The sequence below is a fragment of the Somniosus microcephalus genome, chromosome 12 (assembly GCF_052327205.1).
Source record: "Somniosus microcephalus isolate GS21.2 chromosome 12, FLI_Smic_1.0, whole genome shotgun sequence".
In the NCBI taxonomy this organism is placed as follows: Eukaryota; Metazoa; Chordata; class Chondrichthyes; order Squaliformes; family Somniosidae; genus Somniosus; species Somniosus microcephalus.
In genome coordinates, this window is record NC_140998.1 from 80,440,988 (window position 1) to 80,455,336 (window position 14,349).

Genomic DNA, 14,349 nt, shown 5'->3' on the forward strand with positions numbered 1-14,349 from the left:
GCTGGCCACCAGCAAGATTGAAAAGGCAAGTCAAGAAGTGGTATTTAGGTGACACCAAATGTGGGTTTCAATGGTCCTGATTATAGAAGGAAAGATTGGGAAACAATGAGTTATAGTAGGAGACTGTCGAGTTAATTTTCTGGTCACCACTGCAGATGACAGCTTCATTTTAATATTGAAATCTATTTTAATGAGATGAATATTGGCACAATCACAATTTCTCATTATCCTCACTGGGAATATGCTGAATGCGCCAGTAGTAAATGGGCAATGAGGCAGGTATGTTCTGGCCTGTGATTTGCTGATAAATATCTGAAAGTGGAATTTCCCTCTAGCTCTATGATAGGTTATTTTCATTGCTAGTTTTTGTCAGGTTATTTTTTTTTAGGTTTCTACCCAAATATTTTGGCTGCTAGATTTTCAGTTGCTGTTACTCTAATTGTGAGTAAAAATGGGCTTTTCAATGAGGTTCCCTCTAATTTGTGTTATTTAGAGGATGTTATTAAGATGATGAAAGGGTGGCTACGTAGCGGATCAGAGGCATCCTTGGCCCGCCTTGCTTATGAAGCCGCACCTACAGGCAAATGCAGCCTAGCTTGGAATTTTGCAGGAAAACCGTCTTCCAATTTGGGTCACTAGGGAGACAGTGACTGAGTTGTACCAGCTAACCTCCACCATAGGGACAGTATGGATTAGGATATTGCCTCTTAGGGCAAAGCCATATCAGATGCATCTAGCTTTCGCTTAAAATGGAAGATGCTGTGGCAGAAGCTTTGTGTGTCTGGCTCATTCCAAGCCACAGCAATATTGGTCAATCCACAGTTCATAAAGGTATCAAGTTGGTGATTGATGCTGCTGATTGATTGTCAGATCAAATAATTTCATCACTTTCCCACAAGAAGTCTGTGAGGTAACTAGCTGCCCCTTGGGATTGAAGTACCCTCTGTCTCCCTATGCTGGGTCATAAGTTGACTCTGTAACTGCTTGTGGCCCATCTGATGATGCTGTGGCTGCCTGGATCTGCTTGCTTCTGCCATAGCTTCTTCCATTTTAAGGGAAAGCTAGATGCATCCGATATGGCATTGCCCTAAGAGGCAATATCCTAATCCATGTCTACTCCAGCCATGCTCTGAGAATGCAATCGTCATGAAAGCAAAACTCTAGGCAGCAAGGAGGGCAATGAAGCCCTCAAGGATGGCTCAGCCATGTTTTTGGTTTCTTTAATTATTATTTGTTCTTGGGATGCAAGCGACACTAACAAGGCCGTGTTTATTGCCCATCCTAGTTGCCCTGAGAAGGTAGTGGTGGGCCTTCTCCTTGAATCACTGCATTTCTTGCGATGATGTTGCTCCCACAATGGCATTAGGTAGGGAATTTGCAGGATGTTAACCCATAGACAATGAAGGAACTGTGATATATGTCTGTCAGGATGGTGTGACTTGGAGGGGAATTTGGAGGAGATGGTGTCAACACAAAATTCCTGCTCTTGTCCTTCTCACTGGTAAATGTCATAGGGGAGGAAGGTGCTGTTGAAGTAACTTTAGATAGTTGCTGCAGTGTATCCTGCAGATCATATGTATTGCAGCCACAGTGCACTTATGATGGAAGGGCTAGATATTGGCCCAGAAATTCGGGTCGGAGGCTTCCCGCGGGTGCAAGCCCCCGACCTGCACTTACCTAGCGCGCCGGCCGTTGAGCTGTGGGCCCGTGTGGGATTCCGATCCTGGGCCTGCTCCAACTGCCGGCACACAGTGCTTGCGTATCCCAGGGGCGTAGTTAGTTCGATGCATCCCCTGGGATCACGTGGGCCATGGAGAGCCAATGGTAGCAGGGAAATGCCATTCATAAAATTGACAGGAAGAGCTGTCAAAACCATAAATACTATAAGCCCCAAAACATCACTAAAACTTCAAATAACTTTTTTTTTTAAATCACATTTTTAAAATAACTATAAATTATGTAAAATAACTATTTTAAACAATAATTTAAATTTTTGAAAAAATTAATTACATTTTCTAATGGAGCTAAAAATAAACTTACCTTTCTTTAATGTATTTAAAAATAATAAACCTGTGGAAAAAATGTTTTAATTTTAATTAATTCACCACTTACCTTGTTAAAAGCAGGCCTTGCGCCTGCTTTTTATATGTGTAACTCCTGGAGACGTACCCTCCCGGAAAAACCGGGAAAAAAAACGTAACTTCAATGCGCACGTGCTGCCTCTCTGGCGCACGTGTTCGACCTCTGAACCCCTTCTTTCAAGGGAACGGAAGTTCCAGTTTCCCGCGCATGCACAGTGCATGCACGAAACCGGCACTTCCATTGGGCCTACGGGTGAGTACCCCGTGCGTACTCACCCGTGGAGACCCGAATTTCTGGGCCGGTGAGTCTAGTGGGATGAGGATCAATAAAGTGTATTTCTCTGTTCTGGATGGTGTCAATGTTTTTGAGTGTTGCTGCAGCTGCACCCGTCCAGGTGAGTAATGAGTATTCCATCACATTCCTGGCTTGAGCCATGTAAATGGTGGGAAGGTTTTGAGGGATCAGGAGTTGAACCAGTAGTTGCAGAGTACGCAGTCTATATCCTGCTTTTATAGCTATAGTGTTGATATGGCTGGTTCAGTTAAATTTCTCATCAATGGTGACTCGAAGATGTTGACAGTGGGGGATTCTGCGATGGTAATGCCGTTGAAGGTCAGGGGAGAAAAATCATTTAAGTGTATTTTGTGAATTTTAGTGTGTTAAGAAGTCAATTATTTGAAGTAAGTTTAATTTTTTAAGGGTTTTTTAAACTCTTGGGCAGTTTAAACAGGAAGTAGAATCCGGGTATAAAAGGGGAGGGGCTAGTGCAGTGCACAGAGTGCTTTGTGCATTGAGTGCTGTTGGAGTTTTGCTAAGTGGGAGAGTTCGGATAAGTGGGAGGTGAGGGTGTGTTTTTTGCTCTGTTTTGTTCCCCACTCCCAGGCTTAGACAGCACTGCGGAGGCGGAGCAGCGAGACGAGTCAACCAAACAGGCTCCACAGACAGTATTCAAGGAGGAGGTTGGTGATCAGCTGGTTGGTTGGTTTTCTTCCTTCTCTTCTCTTTTATACCTTTAAGTTGGTAAGTCCTATTGAATAGTGGTGTGATATTATCATATATATCCGGGCAGGGTCTTCATAGCTAATAATAAGAAATTAAATTAATTATATAGAATGGAGCAGGTGATGTGTTACTGTTGCGAGATGTGGGAGCCGGTGAACCCCATTGAGGCTCACGGTGATTACATCTGCGACAAGTGTTTGCTGCTAGAGGAACTCAAGTTCCATGTTATGGAGCTTGAGACCAAGCTTCAGACACTGCGACACATCAGGGAGGGGGAGAAGTTCCTGGACTCTATGTTTCAGGAGATGGTCACACCTATGAAGTTAATTACTGCAGATGTAGTCCGTGGTCAGGGACAGGACGGTGTGACTATGAGTGAGGAAGGTACAGGGATCCAGGATGTAGTGTTGAAGGAGACGCAGCCCTTGTTCTTGTCCAGCAGGATCGAGGTTCTTACTCCCTGTGAGGGCGGGAGCGGGGACTGCAGGGAGGATGAGCAACCTGGCCACAGCACCGTGGCACAGGGGGCCATTCAAGTGGAGGGAGTAAAAAGAAATGTTGTAGTGGTAGGGGATAGTATCATTAGGGGGATAGATAGAGTTCTCTGCAGTCAAGAGCGGGAGTCCCGAAGGCTGTGTTGCCTGCCTGGTGCCAGGGTTAAGGACATCTCTTCTGGGCTGGAAAGAAACTTGGAGTGGGAGGGGGAGGATCCAGTTGTCGTGGTCCATGTTGGTACAAACGACGTAGATAGGACAAGGAAGACGGTTCTGTTAAAGGAGTATGAGCAGCTAGGGGTCAAATTAAAAAACAGAACCTCAAGGGTAATAATCTCTGGGTTATTACCTCAGCCACGAGCAAATTTGGCTAGGATAAATAAAATTAAAGAGATAAATGCGTGGCTCAAAGACTGGTGTGGGAGAAATGGGTTTTGCTTCTTGGGACACTGGCACCAGTACTGGGACAGGAGGGAGCTGTTCTGTTGGGACGGACTCCACTTGGCCAGTGCTGGGACTAGAGTCCTGGCGAATCATATAACTAGGGCTGTAGAGAGGGCTTTAAACTAATTAGTGGGGGGGAGGTTTCTAGAGAGCAAATAATAGAAATGACAACAGAGAAGGTCATAGACTTAGGTAGCAGTGGGGTAATTAAAAAAGAGAATGTGTCAGGAAGGGACAGAAGGTATGGAGTAAAAAGTAAAGTATTAAAAAGGGAAAAAACAGGAACTAAGTGTTACAAAACATATTTGAAAGTTCTTTATCTGAATGCACGTAGCATTCGTAACAAAATGAATGAGTTAACGGCACAAATAATGACATATGGGTATGATCTTGTGGCCATTACAGAAACATGGCTGCAGGGTGACCATGACTGGGAATTAAACATACCAGGTTATTTAACAATCAGGAAGGACAGGCAGGAAGGGAGAGGAGGTGGGGTGGCTATGTTAATAAAGGAAGGAATCACTATAATACAGAGAAATGATATTGGGTCAAAGGAGCAGGATAGTGAAACAGTTTGGGTGGAGATAAGGAATAATAAGGGGAAAAAAACACTAGTGGGTGTAGTCTATAGGCCTCCGAACAGTTGCAACTCTGTTGGACGGAGTATTAATCAGGAAATAATTGAGGCTTGTAATAAGGGAACAGCTATAATTATGGGGGATTTTAATTATCATATTAACTGGACAAATCAAATTGGGCAGAGCAGCCTTGAGGATGAGTTCATTGAGTGTATTAGGGATGGGTTTCTTGAGCAGTATGTAACTGAACCGACCAGGGGGCAAGCAACCTTAGATTTGGTCCTGTGTAATGAGACAGGATTAATTAAAAATGTCCTAGTAAAGGATCCCCTTGGAATGAGTGACCATAACATGGTTGAGTTCCATATTCAATTAGAGGGTGAGAAGGTTGGATCTCAAACAAGCGTGCTGAGCTTGAATAAAGGAGACTATGAAGGTATGAGAGCGGAATTAATTAGAGTGGACTGGGAAAATAGATTAAAGGGTAAGACGGTACATGATCAGTGGTGTACATTTAAGGAGTTATTTTACAACTTCCAAAAAAAATATATTCCACTGAGGAAAAAAGGGTGTAAAAGAAAAGATAGCCATCCGTGGCTAAGTAAAGTAATTAAGGATAGTATCCGACTAAAAACAAGGGCATATAAGGTAGCCAAATCTAGTGGGAGGATGGAAGATTGGGAAGTCTTTAAAAGACAGCAAAAAATAACTAAAAGATTGATTAAGAAAGGGAAGATAGATTATGAAAGTAAATTAGCAAAAAATATAAAAACAGACAGTAAAAGTTTCTATAGTTATATAAAAAGAAAAAGGGTGGCTAAAGTAAATGTTGGTCCCTTAGAGGATGAGACCGGGAAATTAATGGTGGGAAACATGGAGATGGCAAAAACACTGAACAATTATTTTGTATCAGTCTTTACAGTAGAGGACACGAAGAATATCCCAACATTGGACAAACAGGGGGCTCTAGGGGGGGAGGAACTAAATACGATTAAAATCACTAAGGAAGTGGTACTTGGTAAAATAATGGGACTCAAGGCGGATAAATCCCCTGGACCTGATGGCTTGCATCCTAGGGTCTTGAGGGAAGTAGCGGTAGGGATTGTGGATGCATTGGTAATAATTTTCCAAAACTCACTGGACTCAGCAAAGGTCCCGGCAGATTGGAAAACTGCTAATGTAACACCCTTATTTAAAAAGGGTAGTAGGCAGAAGGCTGGAAACTATAGACCTGTTAGCCTAACATCTGTGGTTGGTAAAATGTTAGAGTCCATTATTAAGGAGACAGTAACGGGACATTTGGATAAACATAATTTAATAGGACAAACTCAGCATGGTTTCATGAAGGGGAAGTCATGTTTGACAAATTTGCTTGAGTTTTTTGAGGAAGTAACATACAGGGTGGATAAAGGGGAACCAGTGGACGTAGTGTATTTAGACTTCCAAAAGGCATTTGACAAGGTGCCACACAAAAGATTATTGCTCAAGATAAAAAATCGCAGGATTGGGGGTAATATTCTGGCGTGGGTGGAGGATTGGCTCTCTAACAGAAAGCAGAGAGTTGGGATAAATGGTTCGTTCTCAGATTGGCAACCAGTAACTAGTAGTGTTCCACAGGGGTCAGTGCTGGGTTCCCAACTCTTTACAAGCTATATTAACGATTTGGAGGAGGGGACCGAGTGTAACATATCAAAGTTTGCAGATGATACAAAGATGGGACGGAAAGTAGTGAGTGCGGAGGACATAAAAAACCTGCAAAGGGACATAGACAGGCTAAGTAAGTGGGCAGAGATTTGGCAGATGGAATACAATACTGGAAAGTGTGAGGTTATGCACTTTGGCAGGAAAAATCATAGAGCAAGTTATTATCTTAATAGCAAGAAACTGGGAAGCACTGTAGTACAAAGGGATCTGGGGGTCCTGGTGCACGAAACTCAAAAAGTTAGTATGCAGGTGCAGCAAGTGATTAAGAAGGCCAATGGAATGTTGGCTTTTATTGCTAGGGGGATGGAATATAAAAACAGGGAGGTATTGCTGCAGTTGTACAAGGTATTGGTGAGACCGCACCTGGAATACTGCATACAGTTTTGGTGTCCATACTTAAGAAAAGACATACTTGCTCTCGAGTCAGTACAAAGAAGGTTCACTCGGTTAATCCCGGGGATGAGGGGGCGGTCATATGAGGAGAGGTTGAGTAGATTGGGACTCTACTCATTGGAGTTCAGAAGAATGAGAGGCGATCTTATTGAAACATATAAGATTGTGAAGGGGCTTGATCGGGTGGATGCGGTGAGGATGTTCCCAATGATGGGTGAAACTAGAACTAGGGGGCATAATCTTAAAATAAGGGGCTGCTCATTCAAAACTGAGATGAGGAGAAACTTCTTCACTCAGAGGGTGGTAGGTTTGTGGAATTTGCTGCCCCAGAAAGTTGTGGAAGCTACATCATTAAATAAATTTAAAACAGAAATAGATAGTTTCCTAGAAGTAAAGGGAATTAAGGGTTACGGGGAACGGGCAGGAAATTGGACATGAGTCTAGGTTCGGAATGGTCATGGCCCTGTGGGTAGTGGAGTGGGCCCAGGGGCTGTGTAGCCTTGTTCTGCTCCTACTGTGTTCTAATTCTGTGTTAGATTTCAGGAGATGGTTTTATTCCTGTTCCTGGCTGGGGTGGAGATCGCCTTTACAGAAGGTAAGTACTGTAGAAAATATAGGGACAGAGTGATCTCCTGGAAGAATTTCGATCGCCTAGATGGGTCGGAGAGGAATTTCCCAGATTTTTTTCTCCCAAATTGGCCATTGGGTCTTTATCTGGTTTTTCGCCTCTCCCGGGAGATCACATGGGTTCGGGTGGATGCAGAGTGATAGAAGATTTGAGGTTAGGATCAGATCAGCCATGATCTTATTGAATGGTGGAGCAGGCTCGAGGGGCCGATTGGCCTACTCCTGCTCCTATTTCTTATGTTCTTATGTTCTTATGAATACTTTCTCTTGCTCGAGATGGTCATTATCTGGTATTTATGTGGCACAATTATTATCCAGGTCCTGCGGTAAGCTGGCACAAACTGCTTTATTGTCCGATTTTTATGCTAGATATCTTCTCAGGTTCAGCATCATCGGCCACTCGAATAAGCAAATCTCACATCCTCTACAATCCGGAGCTTACCTTAACCTGCCCAACACATAGGCAAACAATAGCAAGGCCCAGAGATCACAACAGGGAACCCTTACCCTGTACTCCAGCTGCCGGAATGTATCATGTGCCATCACATAATTCTCCTCTCTTTGAAAAGCAGATTGAGCATACAGTCTATCAGACTGAGGCTCAGGCTCTAAACCAAACAAAATGGTTTATTTAAATAAACAGGTAAATGAACAGTATACAGTATAGAAAAATGAATCATACAGTGCACTACCTTCCTCAATACATATAATACCACTCATTGTCTCTCTGCACAAAGACTTTAAAACAAAAGCTCACTTCTTATGCTATGAAAAATGCTGCAGTTTCAATTTGGCTTAGCTTCTCTACTGGACCAGCACAAACTAAAAACACAGAGGGCTAGAAATTCACTTTGGCCCCGCCAGCTGGCTAGCGCCCAAAAGTTAGCGCTGCGCGCAGAGCCAGTTGCGCCCGTCAGAAATTCAGTTTTTGCGCCCCAAGTCGGAACTGGGCGCTATTCCAGGGTGTGCCCGCCCCCGCTTGGGGCGCTGAAACTGAATTTCAGCGCTGTAGGTGCCGCAGCGCCACCCGCTGCGGAGCGGCAGGCTGCGGTACTGCAGGCCTCCTCCTTCTCTTAAGGGGGAGGTGCCTGCAACTCGGAGATCGCCGCTCGCTAGTGCCGGCAAATGAGCCCGGCACCACGAAGAAGTGCCGGGCTCCCGGAAAGCAGCCGGCAATGCCGCGGGGGGGGTGGTGGAGGAGGCCGGAGAAGGAGGTGCGGGCAGGCGGCCGCCGAAAAAGCGGCCGGCCGCACCTCCGCCTTAACTAGCGCCACTAAGGCTGCAGCATGGCCCGGTCTTCACATCGTTGTTTGCGGCCACTGCGGAAGAGGCGGCCGCAACTAAATATGGGGGTCGGGCCGGTAGCGGGGCGGAACCGGGGCACTGCGCACACCGATGATGTCATCGGTGCCGGCGCAGCGCTACCGGCTACCGCCACCATTACCGCAGCGCTGAATATCAGCGCAAACTCCTCTACTGGCGCAGAAGCCCTCTTTGGGCGGTAACTGGGCGCAAAGCCCACTGAATTTCTCGCCCAGAATCTTTCTATTGAATGAAAAGCTGAAAACTGATTCTTGAGTAAAACAGACTTCCCACATAAATGCAATCCAAACCCCTTTGAAGTTATACAGAAACAAAAGGCTGCATTTCCCTTATCAATATTAAATGTACATCCAATATTTGACAATGCCACACGATGCTAGTCAGGCAATGTGAAATATGTGGCCTCCAATTTCACCATGACCAATTGCCTTTCAGTTCTCAGGCCCTACCATGTCCAGTTCATATTTATTGAAGGATCTAAAATGATTGGGTCTTCTTCCAGTTCTGATCTGCTCCTTCCTTGTTTTGCATCACTTATAGCTGAAGCAGAGAAATAATGCTAAGATTTTGAAAGTTTGAAGAGTACATAAAAAAAGTGAAAGCCAAGTGGCCACTCTGCATCTCGGCTTGTGTGTGAGTAAATTAACATCACCTTCAGTGTGCCAGTGCAGCCTTCGGTCGCCTGAGGAAGCGAGTGTTTGAAGACCAGGACCGCAAACCTGGCACTAAGCTCATGGTCTACAGGGCAGCAGTGATACCCGCCCTGCTGCATGTCTCAGAGACATGGACCATGTACAGCAGGCACCTCAAAGCACTGGAGAGGTACCACCAACGCTGCCTCCACAAGATCCTACAAATCCGTTGGCAGGATAGGCACACCAACATCAGTGTTCTTGCTCAGGCCAACATCCCCAGCATCGAAGCTTTGACCACGCTCGATCAGCTCCGATGGATGGGTCACATTGCCCGCATGTCCAATATGAGACTCCCAAAACAAGCGCTCTACTCGGAGCTCTGGTACGGCAAGAGAGCCCCAGGTGGGCAGAGGAAACGCTTCAAGGACACCTTCAAAGCCTCCTTGAAAAAGTGTAACATCCCCACTGACACCTGGGAATCCCTGGCCCAAGACCGCACAAAGTGGAGGAGAAGCATCCAGGAAGGCGCCGAACACCTCGAGTCTCTTCGCCGGAAGCAAACGGAAGCCAAGCGCAGGCAGCGCAAGGAGCGCACGTCAACCCAAGCACCCCACCCACCCGCCCCTTCAACCATCGTCTGCCCCACCTGTGACAGAGACTGTAGGTCCTGCATTGGACTCATCAGTCACCTGAGAACTCATTTTTAATGTGGAAGCAAGTCATCCTCGGTCCCGAGGGACTGCCTAAGAAGAAGAAGATCGTGCAGGTTCGTTGTGTGGTAAGTTTGTTTTATGGGGGGTCACCTTTCCACAGTTCAGTCTGAAGTGGCAGAATAAAGTGTGCCCTGCTACATTATGGGCACACATGTAAAGCATTAGGCTTAGCATGCACGATAGCAAAATACTGCAGATGTTGGAAATCCGAAATAACAACAGAAAATGCTGGAAAAACTCAGCAGGTCAGGCAACATCCGTGGAGAGAAATTTGAGTTGACGTTTCGGGTCGAACCCTTCTTCAAAACTGGAAAGAAAATAAAATAAATCGAAGGCAGGGCTGCGATCGGACAAAAGCAGTGAAAGAAACAAAAGAGCTAGACGAGATGGTAATAGGCTGAGATTAGGTGTAAAGTGTACTGGCAGGGCAAGAGATAGCTGCTAGGTGTGAGAGAGAAACAAAAGGAAAGGGGGGGGGGGAAAGGAGTGGAAAAATTACAAGAAAAAATGTGTAATAGGGGCCGAGGTTATGATCTGAAATTGTTGAACTCGATATTGAGTCCGGAAGGCTGCAGAGTGCCTAATCGGAAGATGAGGTGCTGTTCCTCGAGTTTACGTTGAGCTTCCGTGGAACAATACAAGAGGCCAAGGACGGTGAGGTCCGAGTGGGAATGGAGCGGTGAATTAAAATGACAGGCAACCGGAAGCTCGGGGTCACCCTTACGGACTGAACGGAGGTGTTCCGCAAAGTGGTCACCCAATCTGCGTTTGGTCTCCCCAATGTAGAGAAGACCGCGTCGTGAGCAGCGTTAGTTAAGGTGCAACAAGATGAGAGGAAAGTGTTAGCAACTTGGATACTTTGCTCATCAATTCAATATAGTGAAATGCTGGTCAACCTTACCTTGGCAGACAGCCTGAGGCATTAACCTTTTTCCTTATCTGCTGCCACACCCACTGAATATTTGAGACTGCAATGACTGTGGTATTTCCTGCCAAGCAGCTTGAATGTTTCTTCTGTAAGGAGGGTGCCCTGTGATGCCAAAAAAAGCAAACCTTCCTTGCAGCATTTCCTCCACAAGCACTTACGGTCATGCCTCAGAAAATGAAGTTGATGAGCATCTTTCTCCAACCATATCTCCTTTTGTGCCGCACAGGTGAATCAGTCCCTTTAAATCGGAGCTGCAACTTTTAAGAGCTCTGTCTACATGCTATTTCCTGTCCCCATTCTTGCCCCGCCCAGTGACAACACATTCCCAATCCAGGCCAGGAATTTACTATCAACAGCTAATGAGGCTGCCTTTGGGAAATCTCACGAGATTGCCCTGGTGAGAATTGTGCTTGCTACATTGAGTTAGCGCCACTTTAATATTGGGGCCATAAAATGTTCCCTAGGATGAGGGTGCAGCGATCAGAAAGAGAATGTAAGAGGACCAAGTGAAAAGTTGACAGGGGAAATGACTGTAGCAAATAGAGACAGACAAGGACAGTTATGACAGAAAGAGAGATTGGAGGCTGGAGTTCAGATGATAAGCTGCATCCATAAGAACCGTATGCAAAAAATAATTAGAGAATACTGAAACAGATTAAATATCGTTGGGTCAGATTTTACTACTGATGATAATACAATTTTCAACCTGATGGCAGTGAAAAAATTGGGCGACCATCAAGCTTCCCATTCATGTTTGATTGGGAATAAAATAATACAAAACAAATGAGGGAGCAAAGCAAAAAGGGGAGATTACTGGTATTTCGCTTCCATTTTTTCTGTAGTGTAGAAGAGCGACTGGGAAGATTGGATTTATCCCAGCTAGAATAGATTATGACCCTATCTCAGTCTATCCCTCAATTGCTGCTCTGTTATCAGCAAAACAGGACTCCAGCATGATCGCCTCCGCTTTTTGGTTTTAAGTCAAATAAAAGTTGATCAGCCCAGTTACCCCTCAGGCACACAGACTGCCCACTATACTCCAGCTAAAACTCCTGCTGCCACACTTAAAACATTATCATATTTGAATGTTTTATTGCACCACAAAAGGAAAACAATAAAAATGTACATTAGTGGCTTTACTACTGGCAGATGTGCACTATGGTAAAGGCTACTCCAGTGACATATGACAGCATGAATAACTAGTTCAAAATCATATCGCTAGTTTATAGACACTTCCCAAATCTCTGTTACCTATCATTTCATGCTCATGTGCTCAAGATGAAAAACATTTAGCACATAATGGAGTATATCCTTCAGTTGCAATAAGTGCAACAAAAAATTCAGTCTGATTAAATCCATTCCAGAACACTAATGTTAATCTGCTATTTCTGCACAGTCATGGCTTAATAGCAAGGTGCACCACAGGAGAATACATAAAGAACAAATTACACCCTTTACTACTCAAAATCTACATTTCAGTAAATGGCTTATTGAATGGGTTTCCGCTTTGAAAACAGATTAAAACTTTACATTTTCCCTCAATAAACTACAAAGTTACATTTTGAGGTCAGGGGACACTTTAAAAAAAAAAAAAATGATCTGAGACATTTCAATACAGATATAAAAATCTACCTGTTAGGAATTGATTTTAAATTCAGCTACAGAGAGTTTGGATGATTTGAAGATTTCTTTAAATATGAAGGTATGTTTTCTCTTCAGTGCTGTTCTCTCCCCACACCTTAATATCATACAGTCCTATAAAGGGGCATACTTAACGCTAAATTTCAGTTTTGATGAAATTTTAACCCGTCTTTTCTCTTTATAGGTGCTAATGGATCCGCTGTGTGATATCAGCATTTTCTATTTTAGTGTGGACTTCCACAGTTGCAATCTTTCCTTTTTATCTCATTTACCTCATTGGTTCATCTCTTCAAAAAATAAATTAGGATCATCAGAAATTCAAAATGGTGGTACGACACCAACAACTTGTATTTATATAGCGCCTTTAACATAGTAAAATGTCCCAAGGCGCTTCACAGGAGCGTTATCAAATAAAATTTGACACCGAGCCACATAAGGTGATATTAGGACAGGTGACCAAAAGCTTGGCCCAAGAGGTAGGCTTTAAGGAGCGTCTTAAAGGAGGATCGAGAGGTGGAGAGGCGGAGAGGTTTAGGGAGGGAAGGTGGAGCGATGAAATTCGGGGATGCGCAAGAATTCAATCATTTGACAGCAACTGAAGTATCAAAATGGAACTCCAATAACTATTAGTTAAAAGTACTTTGTAGTAAAAGACAAATTACTCAGCAGCCCAATAAGGAGCTAAAAGAGAAATGTAAGTTATTTTTTCAGATGTTACCCTGCATCATTGTGATGAAGGCCACACCCAAAATACTAACCCATGTTTGTCTTGCAGATGCTGATCAACCTTCTGTGTATTGCTACCATTTTTTTGTTTTATTTCAGATCTCCATAATTCACAGTCTTTTTATATTTTCAAATGTATTTTCATTGTCGTTTGCCCTTTCAGAACTTACATGTAGTCTATGTGCATACAGGGTGTAAAATCAAGAGCTTTAAAGTATTCATTGCTCATTTATTTTCTCAGAAGAGTCCTGGTAAAAGTTTTGTGTCTGTATGAATGCATAAACATACAAAAGCATGAAATAATGAATGTAGAGTCCTCCTGCTTTCTGATTGGTTTCTGTTAAGCACATGATGGATTATACCATATAGTTAGCATGAGCCAATTAGATCACAGAACTGTAAGGAAGAAAGGGAATATGAAGGCCTGGTGCCCAGACTTGACTCCTCTGCAAATTTTGTATTGCTGTTGATGAATGTTATGACTATCCAGATCTCAGCTAGACTTTGCATTTGCATCCTCTACTGATTTTGTTTTGTGTGACCCAACTCTGCAGTTTTCTCGCTTGTTTCTGCCCTGACTCTACAGCCATGCTTCTCACATCTGAACCAAGCTCTGGAGGCCCTTCACCACCATACGAGCACCTATGAATATTGCTACAGAATATCTAGTAGTTTCAAAAAAATACAAAGTAGATATTTTTGACTCAGCGGTAGCACCCTTGCCTATAAGTCAGAAGGTCATAGGTTCAAGCCCCACTGTAGAGACTTGAGGATATAATCGAGGCTGACACTTTAGTGCAGTATTGTGGGAGTGCTGCATTGTCAGAGGTACCATCTCCTTTTGCCTTGCACCATCATCCCTGTTGTCTCTTAGGGCTGGATTTTACCTTTCGATGCAGGTTGGGGGCAGGACAGCTGCCTTTCGGGTTCCGATCCCGCCCCCAACGACGTCCGATGCACAGACGCTATTTTGCGTCTATTGGCCTTGTTAAGCCCGCCCTGCGGGCTTGCCGGCCAATTAAGAGAACACTGGTATTAGATGACGTCAGTTGAAGA